At 43.1% G+C, this 15,823-nt stretch overlaps 1 protein-coding gene across 1 annotated transcript in view; it reads right to left on the reverse strand.

Annotated features, from left to right (window-relative positions):
• LOC120999974 (CXADR like membrane protein) overlaps positions 1 to 15,823 on the reverse strand; it is a 127,426-nt gene that overhangs the window by 66,349 nt on the left and 45,254 nt on the right. The window lies entirely within an intron of this gene.

Consider the following 15,823-nt stretch of genomic DNA (forward strand, 5'->3'; position numbering starts at 1 on the left):
AGTGTTGCAGCAAAATGGCTTAAGGACAACAAAGTGAAAGTAAGTGGCCATCACAAAAGCCTGACCTCAATCCCATAGAAATTTTATATAATAAAAGAAGGAATGAGGGAGTTACCCTGTGTGAAACCCGACTAGGTAATGGTATCCACACAACGAATACAGAGGTTGTGCATCCCTGGACACAACTCCACACAATGCTTGTTGGTAGACTCAAACTGGTGACAGCTGCAGCTCCACTCTCTGGAATTCGATCAAATCCCACCAGAAAATGCAGAAATGATGAGGATAAATAAATAAAAATGTAGGTAAAAGAGTGCTACTGCTATAAAAACTTCTTTATTTGGTAAACCATAAAACAATAAAAGCTAGGTGCATGAGGACATGGAAAACAGATAAAAAAGTGAAACGCATTTCAAGAGTGTACTGCTGTTTCTCAAACACTTAGCTTTTATTGTTTTACGGTTTCCCAAATAAACCAGTTTTTATAACAGCGGTGCTTTTTTATCTCCATTTTTTTTATCCTCATTGTTTCTGCATAGAAAATGTATGAGCAGAATGGAAAGTGTTCTGTCAGAAGTAATGGACCAAATTCCAGCAGCTTATTGTGAGAAGCTTGTACCCAAAACGTAAACGTATGACTTCAACTTGTATATCTGTCACGTTTTATATCAACTCTACTTCTTGTCTTACCATCTTATTGTTATATAGTACCATTAAATTATTTCTAGAGTTAAATACCAAGAACCTCTTGGTTCCTCTATGAATTTGCTTCTTTACTTCTTCAATATATTGTTACAGGGTCAAATCAGGACAGAACACCAGCGTTCTTTAAGTTCTCCTAGTTGAGGATTTTTATGTTCAACAGCAATTACCTCCCTGTGGATTGAAGTGCTCACAAAATATGATTTGGCTTCATTCGCTTTATCATTGATTGACAGTCAGTTGCTTGGCAACTTCTAACCTCAATAAAGTATAGTGACTGAATTCCTAATTCTGCCAAAGTTGAAGAACAAATAAATTAGAAAAGCACAATTTCCATTTATGAAGGAGTTTAACCCTGTTAAATTGTAGCTCAGTTTGTCATTTTAATCATTTCACTTGCACAGTATGAATAATGATAGCTGTTCATGGAGGACTTTCTGAAATTTGCTTAGGTCAAATTTAAGGTCTGAGTCAAGTCATTACAAAGTTGAAACAAACCAACTTCTGTGAGACTTGAAGCCAAGATCTGAAATGTGTAGAAAATATAAATACATTGTGGAGGAATACTTTACTAGTTTTTGTATCTGATATGCTACAGCCAGAGAGTCTACTCCTAGTTCTGACCACCATTTTTTGTCTCTTGCAGATTGAAGTAAAAGCATCGGGGAGAGGCATCTATGAATATCCCAATCCTTCATTTCCATATGAGCGAGAATGTTTGTTCTGCACAAGATCATCCAGATCTGGGGATTTGTGGGAGAAGATTCACATTACTGAATTTTCTCGCACAAAACTATATATCTGCTCAGCTCCTCCTGCTCTATACACACTGCTTGCATTGCATTTCGTGGTGACATGTTCTCTTTAATAGGGGCTTGGATACACTTATTGGAATAATATTACTAGTTATGGTTATTAGACTACTGGAGAAGGGTCATTGATCCAGGGATTGATACTGATTGCCAAATTTGCAGTTAAAAACAAATGGTTTCCTATAAGATAAGGAAAATGTATTTCTTCCCCATGAAAGGGGGAAGAGAGTTTACCTTCCTTCGGATCAACTTTGCAAGCCGAACTTGATGGATTTATGTCTATTTTCAGCCTTAAAAACTGTGCTACTAGGTTATGTAGACATGTAAATATGTTACTTATCTTGTATAGATCCTATATTATAGTCCAGAGCTGCATTCACAATTCTGTTGGGAACACTTAACTTCTTTAAATGCAGGCGGCACAATTTTTCACCAAGATGATACTTCAGACTTCAGATCACTAAGTTCTGTGTGGACACTGAGCAAGCAGAGAATGCTGGGAGATTTCAGCTCTGCAACCTGCAGAATTTGAATTCAGCTCTGGATTTTAACACACGCTATAACTCTGTATCAATACAAGATATCATTAAAGGAGTTTTCCAGGATTGGGTTCCAACATGCGGGACCCCTGTCGATCAGCTGTGTGCCATCTCTCTGCATACTAAGCACGGCTCCATACATTGTATAGCGGCTGTGCTTGGTATCGCAGCTTAGCCCCATTCACTTCAATCCAGAGGATAGGTCATCATTGTTTGGTAGCGGTAGTGTTTTTGGTTTTGTTTTTTAGATAATTACAAATGTTTCTTGCAAACTTCAAAGTGAAGTCCTGCCAGGGAAGATATTGTCCAAGTGTTAAAAACGCATTTTGCCACAGTGAAAATGGTTCACAATTCTACGTAAAAATGAGCTTGCTGACGATTTAAAAATCTGTGGCATGCTCTGATTTCCACACAGTATTTTTCCGCCGTGTGTGTATGAGGTTTTGAAAACCCCCATCCAGGGGTGTCGTTAGGTCAAAACATTCAGGGCTGGAGCCCCAGATGTTTTGTCCAGTGCCCCGAAATGTTTATGCTGGTGGGATATTTTTTATTAGGCTATTCCTAACCGTCTGGGCAATCCCACAGTCATCCCCCAATCCCCCTTGTACTTGTTCCGCTACTTGCAGGCTGCACAGGCATGAGTTCAGAACTTCAGTCACTTCGGTCCGCAATTCTGTTCTGCGGCGTGTGATCCTGCGAGACCCAGAATTGTGGACCGAAGTGACTGAAGTTCTGAACTCATGCCCGCGCAGCCTGCAAGTAGCGGATCAAGTGCAAGGGGGGTTGATGGGTTCCAACCTCTGTGATTAGTTTATAGTTGGGGGGTTTGCTTAATTTTTAATTAGGCTGACCATAGGTTAGGATGATCTGTGGTGTTGCCCAGACTGAAGGGGGGACTGCTGAAATGGGTTAATAACTACAGTGAAGCCCCCCCCTGGTGGCTATGAGGACGTGGCTTCATGGGGTGGGGGCGTGACTTCACGTGGGCTCGTGCCCCGGATGTCTTCAGACCCTAGCAACCCCCCTGCCCCCATCCACATGTTCTATACTGTAAATTGCAGCAGGTTTGTGGTGCAGAATACTTACCACAAATCCGTGACAATTCCACAACATCTTAACATGGCATTACATGCCAGATTTTTTATGTCGCTGCTTGTTGCCTGCCTTACAATGCAATATACCTTATAAAAGAGCTTTGCTTCCAACTGAGCTGAGGTTTCATCCACCCCTTGTACAACATAAACCCAAAAAAACAGCTGCTTTCCATAAAAATTAGTTTTAATTGGCGAATTTCCAACTAGAATGAAACTTACGGCAACAAACAAATACATATGGACAGCCCTTGCATAATTCAATGGAGCCTGGCTAAGATAAAACAGCATTTACGCATTTCATTTGTAGAAATAAAGAAGTGCCAGGCAGCGTACAGCAGAAATTAATGGTCTAGAGACCGGTGATTTGTCAAAGTGAACGTGCGTTTCCGACATGGGTACCCCGTTCCATAGACTGGATGCAGCTTACCACATGCAAGTTGCGCTTGAGCACTCTGGCTGCAAAAATAATGTATAGTACACGAATTTGATGTCCCAGTTTTTACTGCTCAAAATAATCTTTCTCCAGCAGACGGAGATTAAGTTAGTTAAATTAGCATGCGCCTAAAAATAGCATCTGCGGTGACATGATTAGATATTTTACTGGGTGACAAAATAGCTTTCTGCCATGTTTGTGAATAATACAGTAATGAGAGTTTAGGGAAAATCCAAGTGAAGATTGGAATTTATGTATGCTTCTCCTTCTTCTAGTGATGTAAGGATGATACCTAAACTGACTATTCCCCGACTAAACCTCCCCCCACCAACTCCTCTGTCCTGAACTCGATCCTCTAGCAGCCCCAAACCCGAAGCAGATCGGCCGGCACCACTCCTGTCAGTTCAATAATGCTCAATTCTTACTTATCACAACCAACTACCTTATGTGTCACCCCCAATTCCTCATAGATTGTAAGCTCTTGTGAGCAGGGCCCTGACTCCTAGTGTTTCAGTTGTATATTAGCCAGTTACTTTTGTTTTGTGCATGAACCCTATGAATTTGTAAAGCGGTGCAGAATATGGTGGCGCTATATAAATAAATATTATTATTATTATGTCCATTCTGCTGCACACGCGGTGGGGGGCTGGGGGGAGGGGGCCGGGGTTCGGGCCCAGTATTGCATGTCTGTTCTTTTCTTCTCTTTCTCCCTATCATAGCCCAGGAGGCAGTGAGGCAGTTGAAGGATGGAACTGAGCATGTGTGTCCGCCTTAGCAGAGATATAAGACAAAGAACAGACAGGTAGATACAGATACATTTTATTGCATGGCTATACTACATTTTTAATTACATGCAATTACAAAAGTATTCATATCAAGTTGCTGGTTTGAACACTTTTCGTGGGACAACCCTTTTAAAGGGGTTATCCGAGACTAAAAATTGTCCCCCATATGCCTGGGCCCCTCACACTGAATCTACTTACCTGGCTCCCCGATCCCTGCGCCGCTCCTGGTCCCCGCACCACTGCAGCTGCTTCTCCCCATGTGCGGGTGAAAACATCCATTGTCGGGGGGGGGGGGGGGAGTGTGTACAGCCAATAGTAGGTAGGGACGAGCCTCCATAGCATCACGGGTGACGCTAGGGAGGCTCGTCCCCCCCCCCCCCCCCCCCGGGTGTTTTCATCTGCGCACGGGGAGAAGCAGCTGAGGCGGTGCGGGGAGCCAGGTAAGTAGATTGAGTGTGAGGGGCCTGGGCATATGGAGGACATTTTTTAGTCTCGGATAACCCATTTAAATTTCAACTGCTCTTTAGCTCTGTCTTTTGGGCACAGCTATTTTATATAATGGAGTTTGAAGTGGTGTGAATTCCACCTACTGTGCTCTTTTTTGCATTTTTTTTTTATTCCCATCTCCCAAGAGCCATAACTTTTTTAATTTTCTGTTGTGATGTATGAGGGCTTATATTTTAGCAAGACAAGTAATATTTTATGACACCATTTAATTTTTCTTGTATTGAAATATGGTAAAGAGATTATTTGTGAGGTGTGGCTTTATTTTGGGTACAAGACTTTTTTAAATCACTTTTATTCAAAATTCTTATTTTTTGGGGGGCCAATATATATATTTTTTCCCGTTACAACATTCACTATTTACGCCATATGTTTAGTGTGTACACTGGGAAAGCTTTTGATGCTACACTCTACGGTTCAATCATTATTTTATTAAATCGTATAATTGAATAATGTATAAATATATCCAATGAGTATACAAAACAGTAAAGTACAAGGTCGAGAACTGGACATTCCAATAAGTCTGAGGTAGTATTACATTCAATAATTAGTCTTACGGAACAAAATTTCAAGCATTAGTACCGTTGGGGCTTCCAGAGATGAATCTAAGAGCATACACGGCATTTATTATCTAACTTCCAGACTAGTAACCACATAAGACCAGGAAGACATCACAAGACGTGACAGACCAAAACAAGACATACACAAAAGGAAGGGGGGGGGGGGAGAGGGTGTATAGGATAGGATAGGAGATTCTGCTTAGTGTATTATTTAGGAGCTATTACCGGGGACAATACCTGTTGTCAACCAATCATGGAAAGATGTGGAGGTACGAAATTGATTCCATGGGTTCCAAGTCCCCCAAAAGGCTGTAGCAGATCCTGAATCCCTAGCGCCTAATTCTTCCATATGAACTAGTGAATCTAGGGCGTTAGACCAGGTCACTCTCAAAAGACTCTCTGTAGACCTCCATTGACGGGGAATTATCTGTCTCATAGCAAGGATAAACAATCGGAGGGCGCCCTTCTTAATCTGTGAGATCCGCCCTGAGAACATGGATAGAAGAGCTAACGCAGGTGAGGGTGTAATAGTAGCTTTGTATAAGAAATTATATAAGTCAAAGATCTCCCGCCACAGTGGGGCTACCCCCGGGCAGTCCCACCAAATATGAGTCATGGATCCCCTTGCACTAAGACATCTCCAACATGCATCAGAAACCTGAGGATAAAATTGGTGTAATCGCACTGGGGTCCTATACCATCTGCTAAGGATTTTATAGTTGAGTTCCTGTAAATTACAAGACACAGTTAATTTGTGAGTGAAGAGGAGAGATCTAGACCATTGGTCTACAGAGAAGGTGGATCCCAGTTCCGATTCCCAATCAGACATGAATTTGAGTTTAGTTCCCTGGGTGCCTGTGGAAGAGTCCTCTTTCTCCCCAGAGTTCAACATGGCATATAAATGAGATATAGCATGATCAGGAGCTGACCTCGCTGTGCACATCTTTTCAAATTCAGTTAAGGGGGGACATGACCGCGATCCAGGTATCAGAGATTTAATGAAGCTTCGCAACTGAAAGTAGAGGAGCCAACGCCCAGGGCCTGCAGGAATAATGTGTGAAAGATCCTCCAAAGGGAGTAAACCATTCTGTTTATATATGTCTATTAATTTGATTGGTTGTCTATTCTGGTCTCCTAAAGCTGGGAGTTGACTCAAGCCTGTGGGGAGATCTGTATGACCCGTGAGTGTCGTGAGAGGACCAGGAGAATGTATAAGGCCAAGTTTAACCGCAAATTTAGCCCAGGACCTAGCCAAGGAATATAGAAGCATCGGGGATTGCGAATTAGATAATGAATTCAAGGAGGTAGGGGACAACCAAAAGATTCCAGTGGCTAAATGTGGTGCCATTTCATGCTCAATTTCTACCCATAGTTTAGTAGAGCGGTTGTGACATAGATCAAGCACACAATTCATGATTGTCGCTTTATAATATGAGCTAAAATTTGGTAGTCCCGTACCCCCCAGAGCTTTAGAACGGGATATTAAGCTATAACTTAGTCTAGCTCTGGGTGCTTTCCATACAAAAACCGATACCATTCTCCTGATCTTAGCAAAATAGGTTAAAGGGATTTTACATGGGATCGTCTGAAACAAATATAGAAGACGCGGTAAAATGTCCATTTTCACCACATTAATCCTCCCAAACCAAGAAATCTGGAGTGAAGTCCATTTATGGAAACTGGATTCAATAGCTCTAAGCAAAGGTAGATAGTTAAGTTTAAAAACATGTGTCAAGTTGGCTGGGATATGTACTCCTAAATATTTAATATGTTGGGAGGTCCACTTAAAGGAGAAAGAGTCCCTTAAGGAATCTGCTTCCCGTTGGGGCATGTTTATGTTTAAAATCTCTGATTTCTGCACATTGACTTTAAAGTTACTAAGGCGCCCAAAAAGATCAAATTCACGAAGAATCGAGGGCAGGCCAATCCTGGGAGAAGTTAAGTAAATAAGCAGGTCATCTGCGAACAGGGACAGTTTGTGCTCTTTATTACCAAGCTTGAGACCCGAGATGGAAGGGTTTTGCCCGAAGAGCATTAGCCAGGGATTCCATCACAAGAGTGTATAAAAAGGGCGACAAGGGGCACCCTTGACGTGTTCCATTCCGGATCTCAAAAGGTGCAGAAAGAAGTCCATTAACACGAACACAGGCTGAAGGGGAGGAATAAAGAGCTAATATCCTATAGATCATTTTGTCTCCTAGGCCAACGTGGCGTAGGGTCTCCTCCAGGAACCGCCAGCTCACCCTATCAAACGCCTTCTCAGCGTCTACAGCGAGAAGGCATAGTGGAATTTTGGTTTGTTGTGCTCTCGCTATCAGCCCTATCGTTTTAAGTGTATTATCTCGGGCTTCTCGTCTAGGTACAAATCCTACTTGCTCTTTGTGTATACAACCTGGAATGTGGGAATGGAGCCTCAGAGCCAAAAGCTTGGCATACATTTTGAGATCCACATTGAGCAAGGAGATAGGCCTGTAATTAGAGCATGACGCTGGGTCCCTGCCTGGTTTGGGGATGACTGTGATATGTGCCTGGAGTGCCTGTCGTGTAAATGGACAATCTGGTGAGATGGAATTAAAAGTTTCAACCAATAAGTGTGTAAGATCCTCTCGGAGGATATTATAGAACCGTGAGGTCAATCCATCAGGGCCTGGGGATTTCCCATTCTTCAGGTTCTTGATCACAGATTCTAGTTCAGGGAGGGTGAAATCATCCTCCAACTTGGCTGTATCCTCGTCAGATATAGGTGTAGGGCCAAATTGGGTTATGTATTCACGAGTTTCATCACTAAGGGATTCTCGTGAGAGAGCGGATGCTGGTAAATTATATAAGGATGCATAATAGGATTGAAATTCCGCTGTGATATCTACTGGGTTGTGTACAGAGCTTCCAGTACCTGTATTAATTGATGGCACGTGAGTCAAAGCAGTTCGGGGATGTAAGGCCCTAGCTAGCCAGCTTCCACATTTATTACCATATTCAAAGAACCCGTGTCTAATTTTATCTCTAAAACATAATGATTTTTGGTCTAGGATCTGCAATATTTGATGTTGAACTAAAGAAATGTCTGATTTTAAGGGGTCAGTAGGGGAATTTTTGTTTAGGTTTTCTTTTATGGCAAGGTCAGATAGAAGAGATTTCAATTTATGGGAGCGTTCCTTCTTCAACCTGGAGCCATGTGAAATAAACACCCCTCTAAGCACGCATTTGAGGGCCTCCCATTTAATAGGGGGGGCGGTCATATCCGTTAGATGATCATTAGTAAAGTTGGTAATAGCTTTCCGGATGTCTGCTAGGCAGGCTACATCTGATAGCAGGTTATCATTCAGTCTCCATGAGAAGGGCCGGGGGTAAGAAGGTTGGGAAGAAATAATGCCACACACCGGTGCATGATCAGACCACAGGCGAGTGTCAATAGAGCATTTAGGCCCAGAGTCCAGCAGTTGTTGAGATATAAAGATGTGATCGAGTCTACCATAACTATTATGGATTGGAGAGTGGAAGCTATAATCCCTGACACCTGGATGCAAAATGCGCCATAAATTCACCAGGCGAAGTGCCATGAGCTCGGATTTAAAACTGCGCAGAGAACTCGGGGAGATCGAGGACTTACCAGATGAGGAGTCCAGCAGTGGGTCCATCACAAGGTTGAAATCGCCTCCAAGTATGATCGGGGAACCATCTGCAAATTTGGATAGTTTTTTCAGGATCTTGGATCCAAAAGTTGTTTGTCCCTGGTTAGGAAAATAGACATTAGCTACAGTTATAACAGAATGATCCACAGAGAGCTTAATGAAAACAAACCTGCCCTTTAGGTCTATCTCAGAGGATAAAACTGTATGGCTAAATGATTTGTGGAGTCCTATAGAGACTCCCCCTGATCTGCTAGTGGGATTAGGACCATGAAACCAATTCTGATAATAACGGTTGGCATATTTGGGAACGGCGCCTGCTTTAAAGTGAGTCTCCTGAATCATAGCAATCATAACTCTCTTCTTATGGAGGTTGTATAAAATCTGACTTCGCTTCTCGGGTTTATTGAAACCCCTGACATTAAAAGTGCAAAACGATATGGGTGCCATTTTGAGGAATATTAGTGAGAGGGAAGCATAATCTCCCAGATTCTGTCAATACTATCAGAAATGTAGTAGGGGTATGGGGAAAGACACATTAGGGAGGGAAGACAACAAGGGGAACAATTAAACACAGAGCAGTGCACATATAAAGCATATAAATCTTATTTGGAAGAACCAACATCGTCGGTTCCAAGGGTGCTAGGTGACGACTGAGGTCTTTCGCAGCGGTGTGTGCTGCGGTCCCTAAGTGGGGTGGGGAGAAAGCAAGGACCAACCGTCTCCTTACTGGACTCCAACTTATAATAACGCAGGAATAACATTTGCTGAATATATAACAGGACAGGTGTGTGTATAGGTCTAGGAGACCTATACATAAGAAAATGGTATGCACATAATTTCTATAACAGTATAGAACAATAAAGGCAACAGGAGGGTGTAGGTCCCCTCAGGTGGGTGAGCGAGAATATCCCAACAGTCAATCGTTAGGGTTAGGCTCACGTCTAGAGATCCTCTTCTGCTTAGGTGAGGTCGTCTGCCATCTTTCCCTCTGTGGGATGGGAATGGGTTGCTTCGGACTAGGCCAATCCGGCAACTCCAAAAGCGGGATATCAAACACTGCACAGAGGTTGGCGAGGTCATCAAGGGATCTGAATACAGCTGACCTCCCTTCTTTAGTAGCGGACAATTGAAATGGATATCCCTATCTGTAAGGAATGTCCTTGGCTTTGAGTGCTGTCAGTAACGGTTTCAGTGCTTTGCGTAGCTGCAAGGTACGCCTGGCTAGATCCTGTAGAATGATGACTTCTTTGTCAGCATGCATGATTTTGCTTGCAGATCTGGCAGCTTTCAAGATGGCCTCTTTATCTTTAAAGAAATGTATACGGCATATGACATCTCTGGGGCGATTAGGATCGCTTAGTTTAGGACCAAGGGCTCTGTGGATACGATCTATTTCAAGAGATTGTCCTGGTTCTCTGGACATCAATGTATTGAAGAAGGAAGTGGCCCATTTCTCAAGATCTTGTGGTAAAATATCTTCAGGAAGGCCCCTAATGCGTAGGTTATTCCTCCTATTTCTATTTTCAATATCGTCCAGATGTGTGATGATATCTTGGATCTGAGCAGAGTGTGTCTGGATGACTTGTTGGTGTGACTCCAGGACCCCCAGTACTTGCTCTTGCATGGATTCTGCCTCCTCCACCCTCTGACCCACCTGCTTCAAGTCATGCTGCAAGGCCTCCATATCTCTTTTATGAGAAGTTTCCAGCCTGGAAAATAAGGCATCTATTTCATGCCTGGTGGGGAGGGATTTGAGGTGAACCTTCCAATCCCAGTCCTCATCCTCTCTCTGTGGGGTTATGGATGCCCCTGACTCCAAGATCGAGGTCTGGGAGCAGCGACCTCTAGAAGAATGTCCCTGAGGTGCTGCTGAGGACGACCCTGTATATGGCGGAGATGAAGCCGCCGACGAGCCGGAGCTTGCTGCCGCAGCATAGGATGCCGGCGAACCGGTAGGTGTACCCCTCAGCTGCTGCGGTGACTCTGGGGCTTGTGGGCCTGAGTCTTCATGGTGCGTGGGGGACGCCGCTCTAACCTGTCTAGCCGCCATCTTGGGAGAATTGTCTTCCCCTCGGTGAGCGTCTGTCTGGCTGGAAGGGACGAAGAAGCGGGAAATCGCTCCCGTTTTGCGGTGTGTCGGAGCGGGCGTCGATGTGGGTCTCCTCCTGCGACCTGTCATGTGGTCAGCGAAGCGGATGGTGTCCTGTCAGGCTGTAAAGTTGGAGTCGGTCGGGAGCCGAGGTAAAGCACGTCTTACCCGGCCATTGGTTAGCTCCGCCCCCCTTCAAAATCCTTTTAAATCATGACTTATTTTTTCCAGAGATGCCCTTTTAGTAATCCAGTGGAATATCAGAGCATTCATGGGTGTCAAAAAATAGCCATGGATGAAGCTTTACTTCAAGATAAAGCCTCTTCTCAAAAGTGCAGAGACAGAGAAAGAAATGCAGACCATGAAGGAAGAGTTCCAGAAGCTAAAAGAAGCCCTGGAAAAGTCTGAGTCTCGACGCAAGGAACTAGAGGAGAGAATGGTCTTGATGCTACACTCTAAACGTGTCCTTAGGGGTCTACTAGTCAGATGCAGTCTAAAGGGTGTCCTACCTTGAATACATTACATTTTGTGCAAAAAAAATTAGAAGAATTGCGTAGTAAACTATGCTGCTCTATACAATGGCACCCATTTTCACAGTTGGATCCTATGAGTGACAGATGCCACTATATGACATGTCCACAAGGAAGCTCCAGTAGCAAGTACCCCAGGTGGTGGCCAATGGTAGGTAGGGTGAAGAAGAGAAACTGCTGTGTGTATATATATATATATATATATATATATATATGTATACAGGTATATATGAAGTATGCACACCGTGCTTATAGCCCCCGTATTGTGTATGGACCAGGTGCAGCACTACATGAGTTACTGAAGGGAACTGTTAATTTTTGTTTATATTTTGTACAATCTGGTCATATCATAAATGGGGTTATCCCGTGAAGAATATTTTCAATCCATTCCATCATGGATTATATGCTGCATGGATTTATTCAGTTCTTCTTCTTAGGTGCTTTATGATAAGGTTTAGCAGTCACATTATCATATAGGCTGTCAGTAGCTGGGCATTCATTTTGATGTAGTAGGAGGTATAAATTAAATAATGTCACATCTCCGGGTACCTCTCATAAAAATGGCCAGTACCATGGCCAGAGGATGAAAAATGATTTCTCGTCTTATCATTGATTACAAGCCCCTGAGGTGTTTCCTGTGTCTATAATGCTTTCAGTGTGCGTTTCCTCGGCCATGACCTCTGAATATGTGTGCATAGGACAACTTTTATAAGTATGTGATAATTCTTTCTGTCAATTCTGAGAGTAAAAGGAACGGTTTAAAAGTAAAAGGGTGGAGTTCAGGTCCTTCATTTATAATTATATAGGAATAATCCCTTAAAGTGTTTGTGCACCTTTGAGGGGTGGCGCGTTGCTATACCCCTCCTGTTGGGCAGACCTGTGAAGAAAGGCATACTTACGTGCTTCCCAGAACTGGCACTCCGCTCCTTCTCTGCCTGGCCTCTGCGCTACCAGGATCTAAACTTCCATTTTGACGCAGCTGAAGCCAATCTCTGTGACCTGCTTCGCTTGTGTCATGTCAAATGATCACTGGACGCAAAGGGAGCAGGTCACTGCTGCAGTGACATCAAAACGGAAGTTCCCAAGCCTGGGGCAGCTGAGCAGCCAAGCTTAGCTGAACATTTTCTAAGCAGGCCTTGTGGCTGTGTCAAGCCTGGACAAGGAGAGCAGTGGAGACCAAGGCAGTGGTAAAACGGAAGCAGCAGTGAATCAGTGGAGGCGGGTACTGATTCTTTGTTTTTGTTTTTTTACAACTTCTGGTCTTGTTCATTCAAAAAAATATATATATATTTAATTAATTAAAAATAAATTAAAAATTAAAATTAATAAAAAAAATCTGGTCAATTCTTACACACACATTTCTGTGAAGTGTGACTGTTTAGTGTGCAAATAACACACACATTGATACACTAAGCAGAGTAACTGTGTGCAGAGTCTGCCCTGCCAGGATCTTTGTAGCCATGCTCCTCCTTCATGCTGTGAATGGGGCATATCCATGCCAGTAATTCCAGACTTCTACTACTGCTTCTGACAGGGTAAGCTTAGGCAAGGGTGTCCCTAAAAATCATAGCAATCTGTGGCTGGCATAAAATGGGGGCACTGTGATGAAACACTGTGGCTGACAATGTGATGAGGCACTGTGCCTGGCATAACCAGGGGGCACTGAGACTGGCATAGTCAGGGTGCATTATGGCTGCTGATGTGATGAGGCACTGTGGCTGGCATAGTCAGGGAGCATTAAGGCTACTAATGTGATAGGGCACTGTGGTTGGCAATGTGATAAAGCACTGTTGCTGGCCTAATCAGGGGGTCTGTACCATATCAACTGTATATCACCATAGGATATATACAGTGAAAATTGAGTTTTCTATTTTTGTGCTTCTAATCATGGGTGCATCTTATGCTTTGGTGTGTCTTATAGTCTGAAAAATATGGTATTTGAAACCTCCCTGAAAACCCCTTTCAAATGAAGATGGAAAGACTGTTCTAAGAAGAGTGTAGAAATGTAATGTAAAGGGGTTGTGCCAAGTTTTTAAGTTATCTATTCACAGGATAGGGGATACATTTCTGATCGCTGTACTTGGCTATGCCCGTGCTCCCATAGCGAATTAATGGCACGGCAGTGCGCATGTACGACCTGCTGCACGGGAAAACAGGACCCCATTCTCATGATCAGTGGGGATCCCGGCGGTCAGACACCCAGCAATCAGCTAGTTATCCCCTATCCTGTGCATAGAGAATAACTTGGCACAACCCTTTTAGGTTACTGTAAATATGGAAATGCAACGAATGTGATAGTGTGAAATTATAGGGATGGTAGATGGCTATTGTCAAGATGAATGGAGACAATCATAGGAATCATAAAAGATCCAGACAGAAGACAGTACTGGAAGGCTACTCAAGCTTGTTTCACGATAAAACGGTATGTTAAGTGTCAGTAGCTATGGATCTGCAATACATAGGAATATCTTTTTAAACTGCTTTTCATGGACTTGAAGGAGGGAGATAAACATAAAATGCCATGCACATGTCGTGTACAAGGAGCCTCTGGGACAGCATCCTCTACAACTCCATCTTATGGACCTGTAGGCACTCTGCATATCACTGTTTAATACCTCCTAAATTCGAATGAAGCATGTAAAGCATGCAATGGATCCATACAATGCAAATTCATCATAAGGGCATGTTGCCACCGTAATACCTACTGACTAACGTTTCTACTGATACTGATGATGATATTGATGAGATAAATTATGGGGTAATTTGCATTGATGTGAACAGGGACGTAGCTAAAGGCTCTTGGGCCCTGATGCAAGAGTTCAGCTTGGGCCCCCCTTCCCCCAGTGCTTTGTGGCGAGGGGCAGGGAAGCACATAGCCTTCGTGCTGCCTGAGGCAAACATTGAAATGCCACCAATGCCAAATTCTTGACCTAACCTCTTCCCTCCAGCCCGAGGTGTAACTTGGCCAGCATGCACTTTCTATAATACTGGTGTCTTATGCGTCACAAGGGTCTTTGGACCCCCTCAGGCTCTGCACCCCCTATAGCTACACCCCTGGATGTGAAACCTCTCCTCCAGTTGATTTAGGGGTCTAATTTTTGAAAGGGGCTGGTGGGGTCGGGAGAATGGGGGATCAGTATTTTGGTATCTATGTGTAATTTTGTAATTTCTGAAAATAAATAAAGATTTAAAAAAAGTTTCTACTGATAAATGTAATGGTTCTGCTCAGATATTGATGGCCTATCCTCAGGATAGGTCATCAACATTAAATCGATTTGTTAAATTATTCCACCAATTGCCTTCTGACCCAGATCATTCCTATCCTATGTAACATAATTGCCACTATCTGGTCGTTTGTTTTCCATCACTGTAGCAAGGCCACAAATTGCTTTTGCCGAAAGGCCTGAACATTTTTTTTTTAAGTGCTTTCCCCGAAGGATATGAGATGAAACCAGAGCAAGTTTCTCTGGAGCTTAGTTGTGTCATTGCACACAGGGCTCTCGTACATACACACACAATTACCTGCCTGGCCTTTGACTTCTTTTGGGACAATAGAGGTTGTTTCTTGCAGCTGAGACCAGTAAAAGGCTTTTACATCAGAAGGAAATGTCAAGTTCGAAAAAGGGAGATGATAATAGTAACGACAATGCAATCTATCATTTCCTGTTATCAGTCTTTTCTTATTTTATTTCTTGGCAGTGTTTATCTGTCGCCTGCCTTAGGAACCATTCTGATGTATTGGTTACATGCTTCTTTTTTTATATGCAGCCGGGTATTTTATAACAGAACTGAAGGGCCATGGTCTTATTGACTTCAGCGCAAGTTATTGGAGCAGGTGAAGTCATTGCCCATTAAACCTTGGGAGCTACAGCCCCTGAATGACAGGTATGCAGCAGGTATGTAGATAATTGTAATTTACATCTGCCCCTTGGGTGCCGGGTAACCGAAAAACCATTTCCATGAATAAAATTCTAATCTACAGGTCACTGCTTCTCAAGCATAATTGGGAATTTCAGACAACAGCTGCTCACAGGAGCTGCTAATGCTCAAAAACACTCATTTAAGTAACAATCTAGCTGTTTAGACTATGAGCCACTAGGAAAGTAAATGTGAAGGGCTACAGATTGAAATTTCAGAATAGCT

This window comes from Bufo bufo, chromosome 1 (genome assembly GCF_905171765.1).
Source record: "Bufo bufo chromosome 1, aBufBuf1.1, whole genome shotgun sequence".
Lineage (NCBI taxonomy): Eukaryota > Metazoa > Chordata > Amphibia > Anura > Bufonidae > Bufo > Bufo bufo.